Raw genomic sequence first — 9,254 nt, forward strand, 5'->3', positions numbered from 1 at the left:
GCCAGGGGCAGAGTTGTGGCCCCAGTACCACCTTCTGATACTAGTCTCACAGGTAGGAGAAGAATGAACATATCTTTCCCTCAAGTGAAACAATATCTGCATCAAAACTAGAATAGTACACAGGTTATTGGCCATATTCATCTGCTTTACCATCTGTCGCCAGGGATAGACTGATTGCAGTGATGTATACCCCAATAAACTCCCAGTTGGATTACTGTAACACATCATACACGGGCTACCTTTTAGAAAAAGATTTAGAAATATTCTGACCTAGTCCCATGGTTTAGAATGCTGCTGCCAGAGCATTGACAGATGTGGCCAAATTTAAGCAAGTAACAGAATGTTTGGAGTGCTCAATGAGAGGTTACTTTTAAAACCCTAGCCCACTTGGGAGCATCCTCATATATCCAATATCAATCCACCTTGGTTTGAGATCATGAAAACCTGTCTTATTTATCAAAGGTATAGCAAAGAGGCTTTTTCTACACTGGCCCTCTGACAGTGGGAGAACGGCTTAGAGGAGATCACCTGGCAGGCAACAACTTTCCTCTTTAATCGGTTGAGCATTACAGTTTTTATTTATAATTTTTTATTTTTGCAGTCTTATTAGAATAAGTGACCATACATAGCCCTGAAATATTAAATACTGTAAAAATAAAAATGAAGAACACTATGGACCAGGTTTAAGTAAAATAAAAGGTATACTTGTTCTTACTGAGCACTCTAATCAGGTTTTCTGATGGAGTTCTAAAGTTCTGTAGTCAATATATTGCAGTAGCTGTTCGTATTAGTTTCATAACCTGCTTCTCATGCATGGTGCAGCTAGTGCCTAGGTCCTTTCATTCGGTAAATCACTGTTAATAAACAACCATTTGTTAATATGATGACATTAAAAAATCACATTGTATAAATGGTCGCACTCTTTTTCATGATAATGAGGCCTCTGCTCAGTTTGTTATTGTGGAATTCCATTTTCTTTCTATTCTTGAAAAAGGAGAATGGCTTGCTTCACAGTTTCTACTTCATAGAATATCCCTGTGGAGATGGTTGTGCAGTGCAGCCTCATTTTTTCAAACAGCTAATAAGATCCTAAATGTGCAATCTGGCTTCTAAGAGACATATTGTAAAAATACACCAGCCAAATGAGTGCTTTGCCCAGTATATTTATTTTAAAAAGGTCCTAAGTAAGAAAACAAAGTGATGGATGATCTGTCCCCACGCTGAAATGACTATAGCAGATAGTACTGCAGAGTTTAAATGGTAAATATAATAGAAATATTTTAACACGGGAACATTTCTTTTCCTTGCCTTTTGGTATTAGTATATTGCTTCCATGCAAGTTGTAGAAAAGCTGAACGTGCAATTTGCAAAATCACCTTAATGCAGCATTTCTCCTTTAAACTTGTTCCCATAGCTCCATGTTGCACTTTCACCTTCTGTTTTGTCCCTTCAGCTCTTGCTGACTTTTAATACTTGGCTTTGGTATATTTGGCTCATAAAATCACAGCCAGAGTTGCAAGCATTATTACTATAAAACAAGTCATGCCTGCCTTACATTTGGTGTCATCAACAATTCTGTGTGCTCAGTATGATCGCTTGTACAATAAGAGGAAAATTAGAGCGTGTATTTTCCACATAGAGAAATCAAATGTAATCTAAATGCAAACCACGAGTTTTATTATATGGTAGTCTTTGAAAGCACTGCTATTTCTAACCCCAGTATGACAGGAAGCATGTTGTAGCTATGAAGCCTGCAACATTGTTTTTTTGAATGCTCCCTCCCTCTGTACTGTACTCCCCAGCTTTAAAAAGTCAACAGAATTTGATGCTGGTAAACTAAAGATTATTTCATGTAATTCAACCATTCTGATTACTATTAATAAAACATTGGTAGTAAGCAGTTTGGGTGATTTCTGAAAATACTTATATGTAGAATGAGTACAGTTTAAAAGGAGATAATTTAGTACCACCATGATGAAATGTGCTCCATATGTAACCACATGTAGACATGTGGAAGTTCCTGTTTTTGAAGAAATCGGATCCAACTCAGGGGCAGTTAAAAACATCAAAAGAAGGGTTGGAAACGCTTTGAGGATGGGAGAGAAGTGGGATGCCTCAAGGACAGTTAAGAAGCGTGACTGGCTATCTCACCATCATGCTTCAGGAACACTTCAGGAACGTTTTACCAACATTTTAGCAGTGGTAGCGCCTCCATATGATAAGGGTTTAGGATTCCATAGGATCTTGCCATGGCTGTTAAGTGGAATCATAGTGTTACAACTGTGCACTGTGAAAGGGCCCATATATTATTGAGTCAACCATCATTAGGATTTTATATGCTTTAGTTTCTGGAAGGATGTGGGGACAATATTTGGTAGGCTACCCTTTTTGTTCAGCTTATGCAGAATATATCATATGAAGACCAGGTTTAGATCAGAAGATAGAGGAGCGAAGATAGGAAGGAACATCAACAATCTAAGATATGCAGATGACATCATATTATTAGTGGAAAATATCAGAGGCTTGAAACAGTTACAATGGCCTGTTAGATACGGGCACTTTAGTACGCGCAGAGCACGTACTAGGGTTAGAAAAGGGCGGTGCTTCCGCACCCCCTAACCCTAGTGCGCGCTCTGCGCGCACAAAATGACAGTGGCCGTTCCACACGGCCACCGCCATGAGGACGTCACAACCACGCCGCCTCTATACGGGGCAGCGCGGATGTGATGTCCTTGCTCCGCGCCAGGGCGCTTAGTGCGCCCTTAGCGCGGAGCAGGAAGGAGCTCCGTTTTAGAGCTCCTTCCTGGTTTGGTCCACTGGGCACAGCCTTCACATGGCTGCGCCCAGTGGACCAAAGGAGAAAGGGGCCAAGCGGCTTGAAGCCCCAGGGACACCCCTTTTCAGGCTGCAGGGAAGCGGTGTTTTGCCGCTTCCCCGCAGCCTGAAAAGCAGCGGATTGGGGCCTCAGCGGCTGCCGTTCTGGCCGCTGAGGCCCCGATACACCGGGGAAAGGGGCGGGTACAGCCCGCCCCAAATGGGCATTCTGTAACCCACCAATGACAAGTTAATGAAAAGTTCAAGTGCAAGGCAGAATCGACTTTGAGCCCCTGGCTGATATTGAACTCACACCTTATGGTTTATGAGTGAGTGGTTGCAGTACAGGCACCACCATTCCCTTTTGTGTCATGTCTTTTTAGATTGAAATCCTGATGGCAGGGAACTGTCTAATTTTTTTTTTAAAAAAAATTGTAAACTGCTCTGAGAGCCTTTGGCTGAAGAGTGGGGTATAAATACTCTAAATAAAAATTTAACCACTGTGCTACCAGGGCTCCTCATTTGAGATGTGATGCTGGAGAAGACTGCTGAGGATACCATGGACAACCAAAAAGGCAAACAAATAGGTCCTAGAAAAAGTCAAATCTGAACTCTCCCTGGAAGATTATGAAATTGAGGCTGCCATACTTTGGCCACATCATAAGAAGACATGATTCATTAAAAAAGACAATAATGCCAGGTTGGTTATAAAGCAGTAGAAGGGAAGTAAGACCTCATGCCAGATGTCTAGACTCAGTCAGGGAAGCCATGGACCTCATCTGCAGGACCTAAGCAGAACAGTGGATAATAGGGGAACTTGAAGGTCTCTCATCCACATGGTTGCCATAAATCGGATCCAACCCAGGGGCAGTTAAAAACATAAAAAGAAGGGTTGGAGTTGGAGATACTCAGTTTGTATCAAAACCTACTTAAAAACCCTTTTTAAAAAGGTCTACTATTGTGTGCTAGAAGGCATGCATGTCTAGTACCTTGTCTCCCAAAAGGATAATACTAAATAATGCTTGTCTGCAATACTGAAGTAGCAGATAATATTTTTCACCAGTTTGACATATTATATGAAGTTGAGTAATAATGGTGTTTAGCATCTTTTTACTAATCTTTTATCTACTGAGGCCTGAGTGCTCAGTTCTGCTTCTTTTCAGAGAGTTTGTTTTAAGATGTATCTAGAGTATTATCTATATGTGAAGATAAAAAGAATGAAAATTTAAAGTTGTCTCATGGGTAATTGTGTGCATGCTACTATGTTTAGATCTTATCTACAGTAGATTGTTTTGTGCTCTCTAATCCCTATTGTAGTTTTTCCTCTTTCTCTTGCTTTTAGTGTCCTTCAGCCTTCTGCATTAGAAACCTTTTACTTTCATTGTTCTGTTTCCCTAAATCCTCTGTAAAGTCTTTACCCTTTGCTTGTCATGAAAAACAGATAAGAAAACTGAATTATTTTTATTGCTTTATTAGACCAAAGTGTATGAGAGTCAGTTAAGACCTGTCCATTCTGCTATTATTTTTGCTACTATAAATATAAAATAATACTCTTAATTAGATCAATACTTTTCATTTATTGGTATCATCCTAATATTACTGTGGATTAACTAAGCTAAGGGACCGATTATGTAGCGGTAGTTATTATGAATTCTCTCTTTTCCTCTATGTATGTCCGTGTTTTGCTAAATGCATTCATGAATAATATTCATTGCTGAAGATTACTGTCCCAAAAGGTTCTAGACCACGAGCTTGGCCTCCCCCTTTTTTTCTTTTGCTCCCCCTTCCCCCTTTAAAGGCAATATTAGTGTTTTCTGTAAACTCATATAATTTTCATTTGCATTATGTCAAAATACAAACCATGCACAAACTATATTTTTTGAGAGATTCATGTTTTCATTCTGTACAATTCCCCACCACTTTTTAAAATTACATTTCCCCAAATTTAGTTATCACAAGTGAGTTACACTTAAACACTGAGGTTTCAACATCTGCTCAAGGATGTAGCAGAATGGACAGTTGTGAGATAACAGACACCCACTAACACCTCCAGAGAAAAGAAATTGGTCTAAAGCATAGGGGGACTGAACAAAAGGGGAACAACAAGAGATCTGTGTAATAACTAGACTATTTCTATTCACAAGATATATATATCAAGGTACATAATTACAAGAGACAACAATGATAGCCAATATATACAGTATCTGAAGAGTGGAGTGGTAACAGTCCATGTGAACAATGTTGCTGATTTTAGCAGTGAAAGTGGTTCTACTGCCGCAACATAATATTAAAGTCCAAAATCTAAAAAGCAATAATAATGGATGATGCTTGGAACAAATGAACTTGTGAAATAGTCTAGTTATTACACAGATCTCTTGTTGTTCCCCTTTTGTTCAGTCTGTCTAAGTGTAAGCCTGCTGCTCGTTTGTTGTTGTTGCTAAAGCATAGGGGAACATGAAAATACTCCATCTAATTAGGGACTTCAGTCCAGAATGGATATCAGTGCCCAACATCCTTGAGCAGACGTTGAAGCGTCAGTGTTTAAGTGTGACTCACTTGTGATAACTAAATTTTGGGAAATGCAATTTAAAAGTTACATTTCCAAATTTACATTAAAAAAAAAAGGGGGGGGGAATAGCACAGCTATAAAAAACATGGCCCCCAGTGGGGTAAGATTTGATTTTGGGGACATGAGGAGGTGACCAAGATGACAGGTTGAAACTACTCAGTGCTGGAAAGTGTATGTGTGTGTGAGTGCATGTACACATGCCTTGCCCAGCAGAGAATGTGACTAGTTGCAATTGTCCTAGAAAGCATCCATACAAAGAACTATATGCTGAATGAAAAGAAAGCAACAGTGCAGTTGATAGGCATATTAGCACTAAATGTTCACTAGTTAAGACCTGTTGGTGAGGTTCACTGTACATTGCTGGATAAAAAAAATCTGGTCACAGGATACATTTGTACCCTGCTTTTCTACAATGTATTTTTCTTCATTATACCAGATATTGTTATTGTTATTAACTGCTCTTGAGTCAGCTTCGACTCATGGCAACCCTATGAATGAGACACCTTCAAGTCCCCCTTGTCCTCAGCTGCCCTGCTCAGGTACTGCAGGTTCATGGCCGTGGCATTCTTGGTTGAGTCTATCCATTTCGTATGTAGTCTTCCTTTCTTTCTACAGCTTTCCACCTTTCCTAGCGTTACTGTCTTTCCTAATGAATAATCTCTGTTCAGGATGTGGCTGAAGTATGACAACCTCAATGTGGATTAATCACATTTAGTACATCAGTCAGCAAGTGCCCAAGGAAGCAGGTGGCCAGAATACAAGAGTTGTGGGTTATTTAGTTTTCTTGAGGTTAGTCACAGATTATCTGAGCAAAATTAAGGGAGAAGCATGAGGGTGGTCATTACCTGGTCCAGAAATCATTGCAGCAGATCAGTAGTACAGATGCACAAGGGCAGCAAGAAGTAAACAGAGTCATCAGAAAGAAGCCAGTCCATCACGAAAACAGGAACACTAGAGAGTACTGCCAGTCAACAAGATAAGATGGTTGTCAGCACCAAAGCTGTGAGGTAGCTGCTGGGATATTTATGGGTAGCTCTTTCATGGCATTGGGTGTCTAATTAGGTCAGGATCTACTACTTAAAAGTAGTTGGGATTAGCATTTCACTTTTCTTAGCTCAACAAAGGATGAGGACATCCTGCCATCAGCCTGCACAATCTCTTGCTGAGGATCAGATTCCCTCACTGCCTCAGCCCCCAGCTCCCTGGACTCAGAGGGAGCTCCATTATCAGGAGCTGCGGAGTCCTGGCAATCTCCCTCTCTTTATCTGAGTTGTCTAAGGGGTGAGTTATAACAGTTAATCTGTCAATCTCAAATTGGAGGTTTAAGAAAGATGACAGTGGAGCTCTGAAAGCTTGCATTATGTGTTTTGTGCATTTTGGATGGGCAATAAAAGTATCACTTTTCTGTGGATGTTGTATTTCATTTTGTTCTCAAATACAGTATCCTTATTTATGGGCAAAATCTAAGATTGGCCACACTTTCTGGGTAGTCTTGGAGGAAATTGTGTAATTTCTTTTTGTTTGTTTGTTGTTTAATTAATTTATTATATAAATTATAACAGTAAAACGCAAACCCAACATACAAAGAGTCACTTCATAATCATCATAATCATCGCCATATTATCAGTGGTGTTCTAGGTCTGTTATGTAAAGGGGAGGATATCAATTGAGTCTCTCAAAAAATGTGTTGTCAAGGTGGGGGGCTGCAATTGTCCTTGTTGTTTGTGGATATATTCAATTGAAATCTGCCTTTCTTCCCGGAATGTTTCCCTGGTTTTATGTCCTTTGTTGATTTTCATTTGAAAGGAAAGTTTTTCAGATAGCCACTGTGTAATTTCTATGTAGGTACAGTCATCTTTTGTTTTTATTTTTAACTGCCTTGGAGTCAACCTTGACTCATGATGACCCTGTGGATGAAACATCTCAAGGCCCCTGCATTCTCCAGTGCTCTGCAGATTCAAGCTGGTGACCTACCTGATTGAGTCTATCCAGCTGGCATGAGGTCTTACTTGCTTTCTACTGCCTTCTACCTCTCCTAGTATTATTGTCTTTTCTAATGAGTCATGATTTCTCATGTGGCCATGATAACAACCTCAGTTTGATCATCATGGTTTCCAGGGAGAGTTCAGGCTTGATCTGTTCAGAACTGTAGAAAAGAGATGAAAAAATGAAAGTCACATGGAATAAATATGAAGATGAAACCCAAATTTTAGAAAGCAAGGTGGAAGATGCACTCAGAGAAATTGGGAAGAATAAATCACCAGGAACAGACAACATTGCAGTCGAACTGTTATAGTGTGCACAGATAGCATTCTTTTGCTGTTATCTAAACCTCTATTAGGGCATTCAGCCCTCAGGGAATTATCACGTGTGGGAGAGAGTAGGACCATGCTCATTGGCCACTATTTCATGCCTATCAGATACTCCACTATTTGTCCTGTGTTGGAATGAACGTTTTGGATACTTTTTGAAGCCTGTTCAATTTCCTCATGTGATTTTGACCCCTGCAGGTCTAAATCACAAAATCAGGATGCCCACCTCAGTGGACGGACAGCAATGCCAGAGGGTATCAAGCTAAAGAGCACAGCTCTGTACCTAATTAGATTGTAAACTCTAAGAATATTTGCATAGGACTTATGACTATCATTGATGTCAAAATACTCTGTTACAATTGATATTGTGCTGGCCAAATGGCCGTAAAATACACACACACACACACACACACACACACACACACACACACACTTGATATTTTCTCCACTTACAAATTTTAAAAATAAGGCTATGAAAAGGATCTAGTGAACTGATTTTTGAGAACTTAATCTTCTTGTTCTGTTTTCTCAATCAAAGCTCTTGTGTCTGATTTTTTGTTTTTACAGAGAGACTATTAACAACTTCAAGAGTTCAGTGTGTACAGGCAGAGGAAGAATTTTGATTGGGAAAGGGTTAAATGCCTATGCTTCTGGCATTGTTGTGACAAATCGGTTTGGGGCCACTTGGAGCTCTGGTGGTGCAGTAGTTAAATGCCTGTACTGCAGCCACTCACTCAAAACCATAAGGTTGCGAGTTCAGTACTAGCCAGGGTTCAGGTTCAACTCAGCTGGCATCCTTCTGAGGTCGCAAAATGAATACCCTGCCCTCAGGCTTACAATCTAAAAGACACAACACAAAAGGAGAAGGAAATGGTGAGGGGGGAGGGGATCAGGTCTAGCATTCTTCTCTCCCTCTGAGGCCTGATCACAGATATCCTCCATCGCATGTAGCTTTGACCTTAGAATGTATGTGAGCAATGACTATTTATACTTTCTGGCCTTTGTGATACACATAGGTTGTTTTGCCCATACACATAGGTGATTAGGCTTAGTCAGATCGGAGGCAAGTAGTGTATTTCACTTATTTTCCAAAGCGTCAACTATCTGCAGGTCAAGAGTGAGGCAATATGGTTCAGGGCCAGATAGTGCTTAAACAAGAATTAGAGGAACCAGCGGGAGGTATTTTGGTCAGGATGCAGTCCTGAGATTCAAGAACGCAAGGCAAGTTATAGTATGGTTGTTCAAGTGATTACTGTATTTGCTTATCAGAACTGAGTCTGGAAAAACAATTATATATAATCAGTCATGGCTATGATGGTTCCTCTCTGTTGCCTATCTTGACATTGTTTCTGGACATTGTAAAGGTGGTGGTGAGGTGTGTATGTGTGCCTTCAAGTCACCTTTGAACTTAAGACAACCCTATGATTTTCATAGGTGAGGAATCTTCAGAGGTGGTTTTGCCAGTTCCTTCCTCTGATGTATAGCCTACAGCACCTGATAGTCTTTGGGGAATCTCACCTCCAAGTGGTACAGCACAGAATGTTTTATTTGTGCAGTTG

This window comes from Sceloporus undulatus, chromosome 6, assembly GCF_019175285.1.
Source record: "Sceloporus undulatus isolate JIND9_A2432 ecotype Alabama chromosome 6, SceUnd_v1.1, whole genome shotgun sequence".
In the NCBI taxonomy this organism is placed as follows: domain Eukaryota; kingdom Metazoa; phylum Chordata; class Lepidosauria; order Squamata; family Phrynosomatidae; genus Sceloporus; species Sceloporus undulatus.